Genomic DNA, 16,250 nt, shown 5'->3' with positions numbered 1-16,250 from the left:
AATTGTATCCGCCTCGCACATGATATATGGCCATGTTTGTTTTCGTCAAATTTTAGTGATTTCATGAAAAACAAATGGGCCCTATTTATTCTAGTTAGAAATTCTGTTTTCTATTAAAAAGAAAAGTACATTAAGTATTCAAATATGAAGAAATATACCGTATAGCATCAGAAAATCAGTCTTACAATATTAATGGCGGTGTTAAAAATTCATGAATATCCTCAATAGCTAGTAAGGAAAAAGAGGGCAAGAGCGCAATTACATATAGTAAATAAAGAAAATATTTAAATAATATCATGTGCATGTCAATATCATGTGTCATGGTTGACCAGTTAAAAAAACTCGTGATACTTTCTCTGCTGGAAGTAGTTCATGTTTGGAATGTAATATGTAATGGGAAATCTAACCATGGATCAATTGTACAGAAAATGAAAAACCAAAGACACTATAGAGACACAAATTTAATTAGGTTCCGCAATCAATGTACCGTCCTTAATTAGAATACAACGGAAGTTGCGACTTTACTTATTATATAATAGTTAAAAGATTAAAATTAATCTCTCAAACACTGACTCACCTTCTTGTCATGTCTCTATTTTCCTTCTTTTGGATATAGGTTATAGGGTTCACAAGATGCATTTTTGTAGCGTATAATTTGTACCTATATGGCCAAATATACAAAAATACCCCCACCATATAATCATCCAATACTATTATAAAAGTGGATTGGGATGTTAAAACATTTCTTCCGAACTAATACTATTATAAAAGTGGATTGGGATGTTAAAACATTTCTTCCGAAAATGCCCTTTAAAACATATACATACATACATACATAAAATACATGCATGCATACATAAACCATAGCATAACCCCCAATTAAATGAATACTCATAATACATAAAATACATGTATTCATGCATCCATACATAAATCATAGCATAACCCCCAATTAAATGCATACTCATAACTCCCAAATAATTTTATTTTAAAAGTCAGAAACGTGCAAGTCATAACCCCAATTAAATACATACTCATAACTCCCAAATTATTTTATTTTAAAAGTCATAAACGTGGTATAAATGGTTTTTATTTTGTGGTAGTCACAATATTTAAATAGAAAGGTTATGATAATTACAGTAAATTAAAACTCAAAACAAATGCACTTTTATTATGTACTAAATATTGTTCACACTTTTGTAACCTCCCATCATCAAATTTGGTTATGATAATAGCAAAAGGAAGGAAACAAAGTAAGAAACTAAAACTATTGGAGCGAGCACCTCACATAATTTGTCACGCCCCGCTTCCCAAAATACCAGGGAATCGGGACGCGAGCAAGCCCGCGACGTATTAAACTGAGAAGAGATAAGTGCTAGACCCCGTCTTCTCAATCTAATACGCTAAGCGTCAAGAAATACAAACGAAGGCACAGGTCCCCGATCACAGTAGCGAGAATATAATAAACAACACAGACAGAAAATATACATATCACAACTGAAATAACATCCGAGACACAAAGTTTGGGTCAAACATGCCCTTATTACAAAACAGTACAACTAAAATAGGAAAATACATAGTCCTACTAGAGAATATAAAATACAATGATCAGGCGGAAAAGGAAATGCTACGAAAATAAACTGAAAGGAATAACTGAGCTTCAACTCTTCTTCTGCTTCGTCTACATGACACTCCTGCTGAGAATACTCGGCTCTGGCGCGTCTCCAAGCTGAACCTGTTCTTCTTCTAAGTCTGACGTACACCAGAGAAAACAGGTGTACGTCAGCGTACATAACGTACGGCAAGATCCCACAAGGAAAGTAGAAACGGTCGAACAACCAATGCAAGAACAATAATAATAATAATAGTAATAATCTAAATGAAATCCACCACCATAATATAATAATCAGAAGAATCATAAATCGATCGGGTAACGAGGTCCTGCAGCTAGCAATCAAACTAATCATCCAAGTAATGAGGTCATACTACTAGCCATTGTATAACAGGTCACTGGTCACATCTCACACAGAGTCAACGCTCCTGTCATCGGATAACTGGCTGTTCACAAATCCCCTACGCGCATCCAATACCGCTACACGAATCGGTCAGAGGACTACACGCAATCCGATTTCGGCCTGGTCCGAACTCAAGCAGAACTCGGGTGACTACACAAATTCACTGACTAAAGTGACTACACGAATTCACTTTAGCCCAACAAACCAACCCCAGTGACTACACGAATTCACTGGTGCGAGCCTGGAAGATACATCAACAGTCTTATCCGATCACATGAACACTAACTTCCCCATCCCAACTCTCTTGTTTTTTTCTAAGCTAACTTATACACATGTTTCTAAGTCTTAAACCGGACACACTAGGCCACACTAGTCATGGTTTTCTAACGGTTCTCAAGCATAACAAAGAGTAATAAACACAACTAATCATATACAGCAAGATCATAACATATCACATAATTAAAATTAAGAAACATAAATTATGAAAAATTCATAATAATCCCTTTTCTAAAATAACTCTTTTAAAAGATATTTATAAATGTTCTAAATAATTCCTTTTATAAAATAAATCCTAAAAAAATATTTATAAATGTTCTAAAATAATTCCTTTTATAAAACTTTCTTAAATTACCGAAATTATTCTAAATTGATAATTATTCTAAAATAAATTCTTTTACAATTATTCTAAAATAATTCTTTTGTCAAAATAAATTCTATTAATTTATTATAATTACTCTAAAAATGATTTTTCACCAACATAATTTATTATAATTATTTTAAAATGATTATTTTGTCAAATAAATCCTTTAAAATCATAAATTAATCTAAAATAATTTTATCTTATTTTATCTTTACAGTATCTATTATCACAATATTATTTTAATATCGTTCGTCAAATAAATCCGTGCAAGTCATCACAGTATATGTATTACAATATGAATGGTCATATGTTATTGTCCACAGTCCATTTCGTTCTCAACAGTTCTATACGTTATAGTTCTCAGTCCAATATGTTCCTGACAGTTCCGTATTTGTAACGAATAATTATTTGGGTAACGAGTTCGTATGCAAAATAAATTTGTGATCAATCTAAAATTGTACTGAGCAAGAATAGGGATCTTGCAAGCAGCTGATTAATTCAGAGCGGTCTAAAAATTGAATAATAAGCCAAAGGAGTATCGGGATCTTGCCTCGGGGTTTTTGTCGAACGATTCGACGTCGATGGGCGAGTCGGATCTGACGTTGGTGGAACGCGGCGTTCGAGCTCGTCGGAGAAGAGTGGCTGGGCTGCTGGACGCACGGTGAGGTGAAGGCACTGGTCGTCGGAGGCGAGCGGCAGCGGGGTTGGCTGCTGAAGTTCGCCGGAGATGGGCAGCGACAGGAGGCGAAGGCGGCTGCTCAGGCACGGGCGAGGGTGAACGGCGGCGGTGGTCGGAGCAGGCGGTGGGGACAGCGGTCGGAGATGGGGTGCAGGCGGCGGCTGGAGCTCGAGAACAGGGGCGGTGCTGCAGGAGGTCACGGCGAGGAGGCGGAGGAGGTGATGGGGGTTGGTCGGAAGGGTTCGTCGGAGGGGTTGGTGGCGGAGGGGGAGAACTGGTGGCGGAGCTCACGGCGGCGGGGCTTAGAGCAGCGGCGAGCGGAGGAGCTGGCGGCGGTTCTGGAGACGGTCGGAGCGGCTGGAGGTTGAAGGCAGCGTGGACAGGGGTGCAGGCGGCGAAGTAGGGGTCACGGCGATACGGTGCGCGTGCCGCCGTCATTTTTGAAAAAATGCGGAGGGAGAGAACGGGGTTGTTGGGTAGCTGATAGGGGTTTAACGCGGGAAGAAAAAGCCCGGGTTATTTTCAAATGGGTTCAGGTATTTAAACGAAAATAATTAAAAATAATAATTTCGGGTACTTAAAAATTAAACTAATTACATAATAATTATCTACAAATAAAAACGTACATTTTGAGCTAATACAACAGTTGATATGAAACTGTCAAAAATATACCCGTATTGTACAATTAAACGAAAATAATTAATAATAAATATATATTTACTTATATTTAAAATCAAATAATTATGTGACAATTATCTACACGATAAAACGTACCAGTTGTACTAATACGACCAATAATACGCAATAGTACAAGAAATTATACAATTAATACGTAGTTAATAATACAGCGTATTATACAAAAATATACGTAATAATAATAATAATACCACGTATTATTCAAAATGATACGTAATAGTATCGGTAACACAACGGATAAATCCCAGAAATTTTCATTGCACTAAATTAATTTATAAATATAAAAACCATTTAAATAAATATAAAATTTAGACTTTAAATCATAGAAAATTCTAGAAAATCGACAAAAATACAAATACTCTTTTAAAAATCATAATTAAATACTTTAAAATACCAAAAATTTATTTTAACTAATATCAAAATTTTACGGTCATTACATAATTTGAACATAATAGGGTGGATGTCCTAAAATATTAAAGCATAAAGAGCACTAAAATAATCTGTAAATTATTTACTATTCAAGTAAGCCTGAAAACCTTATGTTAGAGGCTTTATATTGGGCGATTCTTCAATGGGATTGCATTTGATTTTCCTCAATAGAGGAATTTAAGGTGAAGACACAATGGTTAAAGCACAAAAGACACATTTAATAATTTTTCTTCTCAACTAACGTACGACACTATTAATCTTCTTTAACTCCTCATTCAAATCAAAACCCTCTTCATCTCCTCCGTATCATAACATCTAGATTCAACAATATATAACTCCCCCATCCCTGCTTCCTTCTCAACAATCCATTCGCCATAACAAAGAGTACCGATATCTCTCCTGTAAAACATATATAGCTTGCCGAAATAATCTATCATTTTCGCGCCGACAAACCCATCCATTTTTCAATTTCGCGTATTTACCAACCTTGATGACAACAGTCTTGTGGACTATTGGAGCGAGATGATGTAGCTCCAATATCGGTGCTCTAATAAGATCGTATTATTCTTCGTCAATGATGAATAGCACATGGCCTCGACTGCAGATGATAAGCTAGCTTCATCTCATTTTCATTTTTAGTTTTTGTACACAGTTATCTATGCTTTCTGCAAGATGTCTATGCTATTATACTTTGTATCGTAGTTTAAAAGGAAAAAGTTTCCCTCCATTCGTAATTTACTTTGTTGTGATTGGTATTGCTGAAAGTTAACAACCAGATTTGAGAAATTGATAAACAAGTGACTGGGCTTAAAGTTTCATAAACATCAGTTAAAGTTCATATTATCAGACCCTTGAACTGTTGCTTTCCTCCTCTGTGGTTATACATGAAAGTTGTTACATGTGCATCGCACGTGCACTATACTAGTCTATTAAAATATCCTTCCAAGGGTGTTGCTCCAAAAAATAACTACCAAGGGACTTGCGCCCCTGACCCCCTCCCTCCCCTTCCTTAGCCCCTCCCAAAGTATTAGTACAATTCATAGGTCATTCAATTCTAGATCTCCGTGATTTGTATGTTTCATGTGAAACAGACTCCACAAACAATAGTTGATTCCTCGGATCTAATCATATTAGGTCTCTTTTGTTTTCTTCTTCATGTCAATCACCTCACTAGTTTTTGCTACTTTTGTACGAGTTGTGCTAAATTCATTGTAATAAAACATGATATATTTCACTCAAAAACTATCAGCTTAACTGCACTTGAATATTATAGTTTCCCCTACATTGCACTTTTATGCCCTTACTTGTTTTGTCAAACACTTATATACACACTTATATACTCTAAAGTTTTTAAAATTTAGACTTTGATGCGCTCAATTACTCAAACATGGGAGCTTTCGGGTGAGAATTCTCACATTTACACAATAGAGCATACTAATTGTAAACAGTTTTTACACACACGTACACAAATACATATACATACACACACATATACATACATACATATATACATACACGTATACATATACATAAATACATGCATGCATACGTACTTACACCCCAAATCATTCCTATTTATAAATTAAACTGTAAAGTTACTAATAATACTAAAGAACTTAAAATTAAATATGGCTTCCTAAAAATCTAAAATTACAAACAACATGCAAAAAATATTTAAAGTTACAAACAAACCCTTAAATGCATAAAAGTAAAGAAAGTCCTCTGACAAATCAGGATATTCTAAACAATTCCTTGAAAAATTAAAAAATTACATAGGTTGCAAACCGGCCCTAAAAATTCTACAATTATAAATGATCCCAACAAATTTGAAAACAACCCTAAAACAATAAAATTTATAAATAGCTTACTAAAAAAATCCTAAATTACAAACAACATGCAGAAAAATAATTAACGTTACAAGCAACCCATCTTAAATTTATAAAAGTGCAAAAAAGCTCTTGACAAATCATGATATTTTAAAAATGCCTAGAAAAAATTAAAAAAATACATATATGTGCTATAAAAAATTTGAAGTTACAAAAAGAATCTAAAAATTATAAAATTAAAATATGATGCAAAAAAATTAAAACTTAGAAATAACCGCTTTAAAAATCTAAAAATTATAAGCAACCAACTTCAAAATCTGAAAAATTGTAAACAATTCCTAAAAATTCAAAAATTTAAATGCCTGAAAAATATAAAATTACAAAGAACACCATAAAAATAAAAATGAGTATTAGCACCTTGAAAATATATAAGTGCAAACAGCACCTTAAGAGTCTAAAAGTTACAAACAAACGCTTTGAACCAAAAAATTAAAAAAAAAACCAAAATGGTAAAAAACCCCAAAGAGATAAAAAATTAAAATAAATCTCCTAAAAAGTCTAAAAAAAAAAACCAAAATGGTAAAAAACCCCAAAGAGATAAAAAATTAAAATAAATCTCCTAAAAAGTCTAAAACTACAAACAAACCCCTTTAAATTCCCCAAAGAGATAAAAAATTAAAATAAATCTCCTAAAAAGTCTAAAACTACAAACAAACCCCTTTAAATTCTAAAAAGTACAATCAACCTCTTAAAAATTCAAAACTTACAATTAAACCTCTAAAAAAAAAGAAAAATTATAAACATTCATTGTCAGGTATTTTCTGCCAAAAACTATTGTTGGTTAAGTGACTAAACATGTAATTTATTAGGATTTCTGTCAAAATTTATCACGATATATTTTGGTCATTAGGGGATATTTTGGTCATTTGACTGCACATGAACTACCAATATTATAGGGGTTAAGTTAAAGTGCAAAGAAACTAAAAATTTAGTTCCAAATATCTAAATGTTAGTTCTCTTGTTTTGATGATGATTTACAAGCACCATTATCAGTGCTAATTGCTTGATTGAGTAATATTGTGTAGAATATATTTTGCCAAGCAAGATAGTGCCAACAATTGGAGGATTGGACAGAATATGAGCTACAACGATGATATTTAAGTAGGTTGAGGCAAGTTGACGAAGAAACGTTATCAAGAACAACATATTTCAAAAGAAGCTTCATCAACACTTGAGCAAATATCAATACCAAAAGAATTGTATTCATATGTGTGAGATATTTGCATTTTTATTTCTCTCTAGAGCTCAATGTAGACAAGTTATTAAGTAGATAACATTTAAAGCTATCGTGGTTCACACATGCACACACTTATAAAAACAAGTTTTTAACCATTTTTAAAAAATGAGTAGTTTTTACAATTGAAAAATGATTTTTTAAAAATTCCTTTTCTAACATGTTTATATTTATGTTTATAAGAATTTTCCAAAGTTTCATATTTTTGAGATTTTATTTACTATTTTTAAAGGCACTTCAAAACTCATTTTCAATCATGAACATTATCTGTGCATGTTTATCAGTCGACTCATACATGTTATCAGTCGACTGATAAAACACATTGGAAAGAACAAAAGTTTCTGTTCTGTCGACTGATGAGCCATCAGTCAACTAATGTAGGTTATCAGTAGACTGATAAGATTATCAGTCGACTGATAAGTTCATCAGTCGACTGATAACAAATGAGCAGCCTGTAACGATCAGCTCATCAGTCGACTGATGAACAGTATCTGTCGACTGATGATACTGTTAAAGACTAGTTCTGGTTTAAGCTAGAAATCTGGGATTTGGTGATTTGTTTGGGATTTGGGCTATTGACTGGGGCTTCTATATATACCCTTTGACCCTCTTCTCTTTAGTAATTAAGCAAGCAAAGAAAAATCCCTAAATTTTGTTTCTAAGTGTTCTTGAGATCAAAATTTCAAATCTTCATTCTTAATTATTTCAAAGTTTTTGGTTTCTCAATTCCACATCTCACAAACCCCTAAGGTTGAGTGTTTATCTCTTGATCCTTGTCATAGGATTGTTCTTTGAGATTTTCTTTTAGTTCATCTTATGATTATATGGTGAGATTGATCTCGAGGAGATCGTTGTGAGGGTTTTAAGATCTCGTGGGGAGATTGTTGTGAAGAAGTTCCAGCTTTCAAATTGGGTGTGATAGTGTTGGTACCATCGAGAGAGGTGGTCGTGAACATAGGTCGGAGCACCGAACCTCGTGAACATATCACCGTGTCATCCTAGATAACTATTCTCTAACTTTCCTCCTTATTTATTGCCATATCATTTAATTTATGTCTTGCGTTATAATGAATTTCATTTATCACACATTTATTATTTTATTACCTTATTTACCCCCTCTAGGGTAATTTTATTTGGTATCAGAGTAAGGTCTCTACATATTTATTAGGTCTAACCACCTTAGGGAAAAAATCCAAATGGATTCAACAATGAATGTGCATATGCTTGAAGGTTAATCAACCGCTAGACCCCCATTATTCACCGATAATAATTTTTCATATTGGAAAGCTAGGATGAGAATTTACTTATGATGCATTGATCTTGACATCCTAGAGATAATAGAGAAGAAATATGTTGAGAAGTTTAGTGACGATATGACCGAGAAAGAAAGGCATTTGACTAATCTAAATGTTAAAGTCATGAACGCTTTGATTTGTGGTCTCTCCCAAATGAGTATAATAGGGTCTCCACGTGTGCAACCGCACATGAAATTTCGGAGAAACTATGTGTCACTCATGATGGAACTCACCAAGTCAAAGAGTCAAAAATTAGTAGCCTTATGCAAGAATATAAAGTATTTAAAATACTTCATAATGAATGAATTGATGATATGTTTAGTCGTTTCACTAATATTATGAATCAATTGCATGGCCTTGACAAGGTGTTGGATAATAAAGAAAAGAACTACAAGATTCTTCATTTTCTCACACCGGTATGGGAGCCAAAGGCAACCGCTATTGAGGAGGAGAATTATCTTACTGAGCTCACCCTAGATGGCCTCATTGGCAAGCTCAAGGTCCATGAGAAGAAGATTAAGGAGAAGGAGGAAGAATCCAAACAAATGAATGAAGAGCCTCCACAAAAGATAAAGACTATTGCTCCTAAAGAAGCAATTGATGATAGTTCCTCCTCTTCGGATAGTGAAATGGATGTTTCTAAAGAAGTGACTCACCTCTCTAGAAGAGTATCAAGATTGATTAAATTTAGCAAAAATTTTAAAAATCATTCTAAGAAGTTCCCCTCTCGTGTAGGTAAATACATTGAATGCAATGAACCGGAACATTTGGCAAAGTATTTTCCTAAGCTATAAGAAAAGTACATGAAGTACAAGAAGAAGAAGGCAATGTATGCGGGATGGGATGAATCCAAACCAAGTGATTTGGATAGTGATGATGAAGTCGCCAAGATTGCACTTCATGATCCAAATGTTTGCTTCATGGCTCATGAAGATGAGATACAATCCGAATCCGAAGATGAATCATTTTTTATGCAATTTGAGCTGGGATCCGCTCTAGAAGAATTAAACTTTGAATTTGAGAAATTAAGAAGGGAACATTCTTCTTTTAAAAAGTTACATAATTCATGTGATTCTAAATTTGAACAACTACAATCCTTTTAAAAAGATGTCATCACTTTAAAAGATAAGATAATTGGAGATCTTGAACTTAAAAACAAACAATTAAGGTCTCAAATTGAAAAATAAAAAATTGAAAATAAAACAAATCATGCTTCTACTAGTCATAATCATCATCACTTTAGAAGAACATGGCATCATAGATCTCATGCTCCAACCTTCAAGAAAGATTTTTTTTGCACATATTGCATGGAACATGTTCATACTTCCACATATTGTAGGTTTAGAGATAATGTGGATACCTAAGGGTATTAGGAATACTAACATCCAAGGACCCAAAGTTTGGATACCTAAAGGTTCTACAACTTGTTTACATGTAGGGGACATCTCGTACAAGACGTAGAGAGTTGTGGTACCTTAATAGTGGTGCTCTCATCACATGACAGGCAATAAGTACTTATTTACAATCCTGTCAAGGATAGAATGAGGCAATATCTCCTTTGATGGTGGTGAGAAAGGTAAAATTGTGGGTATTAGTAATATTAGTAAGATACATTTTCCCGTAATTGAGGATGTTTATTTGGTAAAAGGACTTAATCATAATCTTTTAAGTATTAGTCAACTTAGTGACAAAGGCTATGATGTTATTTTTAAACCTGATAAGTGTATTTTGAGTCTAAAAGATAAAGCCATTTTTGTAGCCCTTAGAAAGTCTAATGTATATATTTTTTAGATGAATGAGCTTTTAGATCAAGATGTGAAGTGTCCTATCGCGGTGAATGGAGATCCTTTGATTTGGCACAAAAGACTTAGACATGCTCACATAAGATTAATCTCTAAGCTTTCAAATAAGAACTTGGTAAGAGGACTACCAAGTCAAACATACATTAAATATTCACAATGTGAGGAATGTGCCAAAGTTAAACAAATCAAAAACTCTTTTAAATCTATAAATGAGGTATCCACCACTAAACCTTTACAATTGCTTCGTCTTGATTTATTTGGTCATATGTGTGTTGCCTCATTAGGAGGAAAATATTATGTATTTGTTATTGTTGATGACTTTTCACGTTTTACATGAGTTATATTTTAGCAAATAAAGATGAATATTTTGAAGAATTTTCTCATTTTGTAAAAAGAGTTGAAAATAAAAAGGAATTGAAAGTTGTAAAAATTAAAAGTGATCATGGTGGTGAATTTCAAAATAAATCTTTTTGTGATTTTTGTGAACATCATGGTATAACACATATTTTCTGCTCTAAGAACACCACAACAAAATGGTGTTGTTGAACGGAAAAACCGAACCATACAAGAGATGACACATATTATGATTAATGATTTTTATTTGCCAAAATATTTTTGGGCAAAAGCCGTCAACACAGCTTGTTATGTTTTAAATCGTGTATTAATTAGACCTATTCTCAAAAAAACACCTTATGAATTATATTTTGACAAAACACCCAATATTAGTTATCTTCAAATTTTTGGTTGTAAATGTTTTATTTTAAACACTAAAGATCACTATGATAAGTTTGATTCAAAGATTGATGTTGGTGTATTTTTGGGATATGCATCAAGGAGTAAGGTTTATAGAGTTTTTAACAAACGAACACTTGTTGTTGAAGAATCTACAAACATTACTTTTGATAAAACTAATGATGGTTTGCTAGATGGTGTGCCTAGGGATGATGATGATATTGAGGGAGGATTGGAATTCATGCAAATAAATGACAAACCCTCAACGGATGCACCAAAAGATGGGGAAGGGAACCTTAAACAAAATCAAGAGGAACTCCCCAAGGCATGGAGATTTGCATCGGATCATCCTAAGGAGCAAATTATAGGGAGCTCATCAAAAGGAGTTTTAACTCGCTCAAAGGCTATCAGTGAGTGTGGTAATGTAGCTTTCTTATCCCAAATTGAACCTAAACATGTTGATGATCCTTTGAATGATGAATTTTGAGTCTTAGCTATGCATGATGAATTGAGCAATTTTAAAAGAAATAATGTTTAGAAACTTATTCCTAGACCAAAAGATTTTTATATTATTGGAACAAAATGAGTTTTTAGAAATAAACTTGATGAATTTAGCATAGTGACTAGAAATAAATCTTGTTTAGTTGTCTAAGGATACAATCAAGAGGAGGGCATAGATTATGATAAAACTTTTGTACTGGTTGCAAGATTAGAGTTAATTAGAATATTTTTAGCCTTTGCTAGTTTTAAAAATTTTAAATTATTTCAAATAGATGTTAAAAGTAATTTCTTAAATAGTTTTATAAAAGTAGAGGTGTATGTTGAACAATCCCCCGGCTTTATTGATTCACTATTTCCAAATCATGTTTACCGGGTAAAAAACGCCGTATATGGGTTAAAACAAGCTCCTAGAGCTTGGTATGCTCGCCTCTCAAGTTTTCTTATTAATAATGGTTTTTCAAAAGAAAAATTGATAATACTCTATTTGTTAGAAAAAGGAAAATTGATTTTATTTTGGTTCAAATTTATGTCGATGATATTATTTTTGGTGCCACTAATGAATCTTTGTGCAAGGAATTTTCTAAAGTTATGCAAGAACAATTTTAAATGAGCATGATGGGAGAGCTTACATTTTTCTCAGTCGCCAAGTCAAACAAACCAATGATGGGATTTTCGTGTCATAAAGTAAATATGCGAGAGAGTTGGTCAAAAAATTCAGAATGGAGAATTCTAAACATACGCCAACCCCTATGGGCACCACCATCAAGTTGGACTTGGATGAGAGTGGCGAGAAGGTAGACCTCGAGGTATGATAGGTAGTTTAGTTTATCTCACCGCTAGTAGACCGGATATTATGTTTAGTATTTGTGCATGTGCATGTGCATGTTTTCAAGTTTCTCCTAGAAAATCTCATCTCATTATGGTTAAAAGAATTATTAAATATATAAATGACACTATGGAACTTGGTTTGTTTTATCCTAAGAATACTTTTTTGATCTTTGTAGTTATTATGATACTGACTTTTCCGGATGTAAGGTAGACCGTAAGAGTACGAGTGTAACATGTCAATTTTTGGGTAATTCACTTGTTTCTTAGTCATCCAAGAAACAAAATTGTGTTGCATTGTCCACTACGGAAGAAGAGTACATTGCCGCCGGCTTGTGTTGTGCACAACTTTTATGGATGAAACAAAATTTAGTTGATTTTGATTTACATTTTTATGATACAAAAATATTGTGTGATAACAGTAGTGCTATTAATATTCAAAAAACTCTATTTTGCATTCTAAAACCAAACATATAGATGTATGACATTAATTCTTACATGACCATGTAGAAAGGAAAGATGTTTCTCTTGTTTATATTGACACAAAATCACAATTAGCGGACATCTTTACCAAACCCCTTAGTGAAGAAGATTTTTATCGTATAAGAAATGAATTAGGCATGTGCATTCTTTGAATACTTGTTTTGATGCCTTTTGCTATAGGTTTTAAGCTATGATTTTTATATTTACATTTTTTTATTATGATCTACATTGTTAAAACATATTTAAACACACAAGGATACTTAGAGGAGTGGTTAGGAGAGACTGAGGTCAATTCTAAGAGGAGTGGGTTGGTAGTAATGTCTAGGGAGAGATCGTAAATTCAAACACTTGAGGAATGTGACATGGGTACGCCAACACTTAAAGGAGTATCTTGTGGGTTTTTTACATGTATATATTGTCTTATTTACCCTATTTTGATGTTGACAAAGAGGGAGAGAAATCTCCTAATTTGTGCACATAGATAGGGGGAGAGTCTTATAGATAGGGGGAGAGTCTTATAGATAGGAGGAGAAACTATCTATAAGCTAAAATTTTATTTTATTCATGCTCTTGAATAATGATGGTCTGCCATCATCAAAAAGGGGGAGATTGTTAGTTCTCTTATTTTGATGATGATTTACAAACATCATTATTAGTGCTAATTGCTTGATTAATTAATATTATGCAGAATGTATTTTTCCAAGTAAGATAGTGCCAACAATTAGAGGATTGGACAGAATATGAGCTACAACGATGATATCCAAGGAGGTGGAGGCAAGTTGATGAAGAAAGTTATCAAGAACAACATAATTCATTTGTGTGAGATATTTATATTTTTATTTCTCTCTAGAGCTCAATTTAGACAAGTTATTAAGTAGATAACATTTAAAGAGATTGGGGTTCACACATGCACACACTTATAAAAACAAGTTTTTAACCATTTTTTAAAAATGAGTAGTTTTTACAATTGGGGAAGTTTTTTTTCGAAAATTCCTTTCCTAACATGTTTATATTTATGTTTATAAGAATTTTTCAAAGTTTCATACTTTTTGGATTTTATTTGTTATTTTTAAAGGCACTTCAAAACTCATTTTCAATCATGAATAGTGTCTGTGCTGTAGGGTCGAAAAAATAAAGTTGATCGATTTCTTGTTTTAAGAAATGTATTAGATTACTTAGTATGAATCCCTTACAATCACTCACACTCTCTCTTAATTATAAATTAAGAGAAGATTAATTTAGCTCTTCCTTATTTAACGTGGGTTCTTGGTGGCAAAAGGATGTTTCTCCCGATGCTTGAGTCGAGATTGCCTCCTGTTGACGATCAGAACAAGATTGCTAAAGCTTCTGGCGCTCGTTAGAATGCTAGAATCAAGGTTCGAATTCTAGATCTATACGCACGAGCTTTGATCTCTGATGATTCTTGAGGTTTAAATTGCCAAGAGTTTAAAAGTCCCAACCCCTTCCTCTGTAGCCATCCATGACTATTTATAGGGTTTAAGCACGTAACCGATGTGCTACAATCACGGGTAAATGGGCGTAACTACCTCCTCCAAATCATCGCATGTTGTAACGTGCTCCTGAGGATTAGCCCACGTGGCTGACTAAGTCTTCAGAGCTGTAATAACTAAATCTCATGTGGACAACGAGCCTCGTCTTTGATTGACATGGAGTTCGTCAAATTGGACGAGCCTTGATACGTAACGAGGTTCGTCTAATAAGGCAAACTTTACAGTAAGCGAACTTCTTCTGACGAATTTTATCTTCACTAACTTCGTCTGTCGAACTTCGTCTTCACTAACGAACTTCGTCTTTGATAGCTGAGTTCAACTGCGTAGCAAATCTGATGGATTTCCATTAGACGAACTTTGTCTTCACTGACGAGCTTCAAGTCTGACGAGCTTTAAGTCTGACGATGAGCTTTATCTTCACTGACGAACCTCATCTTCTAAAGATGAATGTCGAAACTCGTTTCCAATGACGAGCTTCTCTTTTGTTGTTGAGCTTCACTATGTGGCGAGTTCGGTTTGGGAAGTGGATCTTTACTGAGCAATGAGCCTCATCTAGGATTGAGATGATGTTCGTTTTCTTGATGACCCTCCTCATATTTTAAAGTTCAGCATTTTTTAATGCCTACAAAACCCCCTTCAATGTTTTCAGACTTGAATTGGACTGTATGGAGTCTGAAACACTTTGAATCCTATTTGGACGGATTTAGCCTCATTGTACGCAATTCAATGCTTATGTATGCTTCTTCACGAGGCTCGGTGGTTGGCTGACCCTCGTCTTGCCAGGTGAGTATTGTCAGACCCGCATCCCTATGATACCTTTCAGCCTTATCATCAGTAATAGTTATGCACCTTTCCTAGGCTTGATAGGTGGCTACCAACTGTTGCCTTCAGATCTCTTCCCTAAATCTCACCCGTAGATCTCGTTAGGAAGGGGATTCGTCCAACAATCTCAACTGAAGATCTCGACTCTTGATTTTATTTCTCCCACCTATGTATATATGGCATCAACATACGAAGAACCCTTCCTTCTTTTGGTCGCTTGAGTTCTCAAAATCCTTCATCTCCAAGTTTCAAGCTTTTTCTTCTTTGAGAGCTTACAATTCGAAACCAATGGCACCTAAAATCGCTGAGAACAAAGGCAAAGGCAAGGGAATCACCGGTCCTTCAGATGATCTCGTGATACCATTCGTTTTCTTAGGGAATAGATCCGAACGCAAGATCTATATTTTAACACAGTTGAACCCTGTCTATTTTAGACTTGGCTTTCTTAAAGGAGATGAACAGTTTCTCCCTTTCTGAGACGAAATCCCTTTGAAAGATGACATCTTTTGAACTGATGACGTTCGTTGTCTGTCATATTTTGTCTTTGTCGATTGAACTTCACTTGTCGATTGAACTTCATATGTCCAACCGTGTAAGCTATTCTGACGAGGTTCGTCCTTAATGTCTGTCAAATGAGTTTTCGTTTGACCAACGAACTTCGTCTTAACCGACGATGAATATGGGAGTAATATACCCGCCG

The sequence above is a fragment of the Asparagus officinalis genome, chromosome 4, assembly GCF_001876935.1.
Source record: "Asparagus officinalis chromosome 4, Aspof.V1, whole genome shotgun sequence".
NCBI classification, from domain to species: Eukaryota; Viridiplantae; Streptophyta; class Magnoliopsida; order Asparagales; family Asparagaceae; genus Asparagus; species Asparagus officinalis.
The sequence above is the reverse complement of the archived record's forward strand: the minus strand, read 5'-3'. Positions refer to the sequence as shown.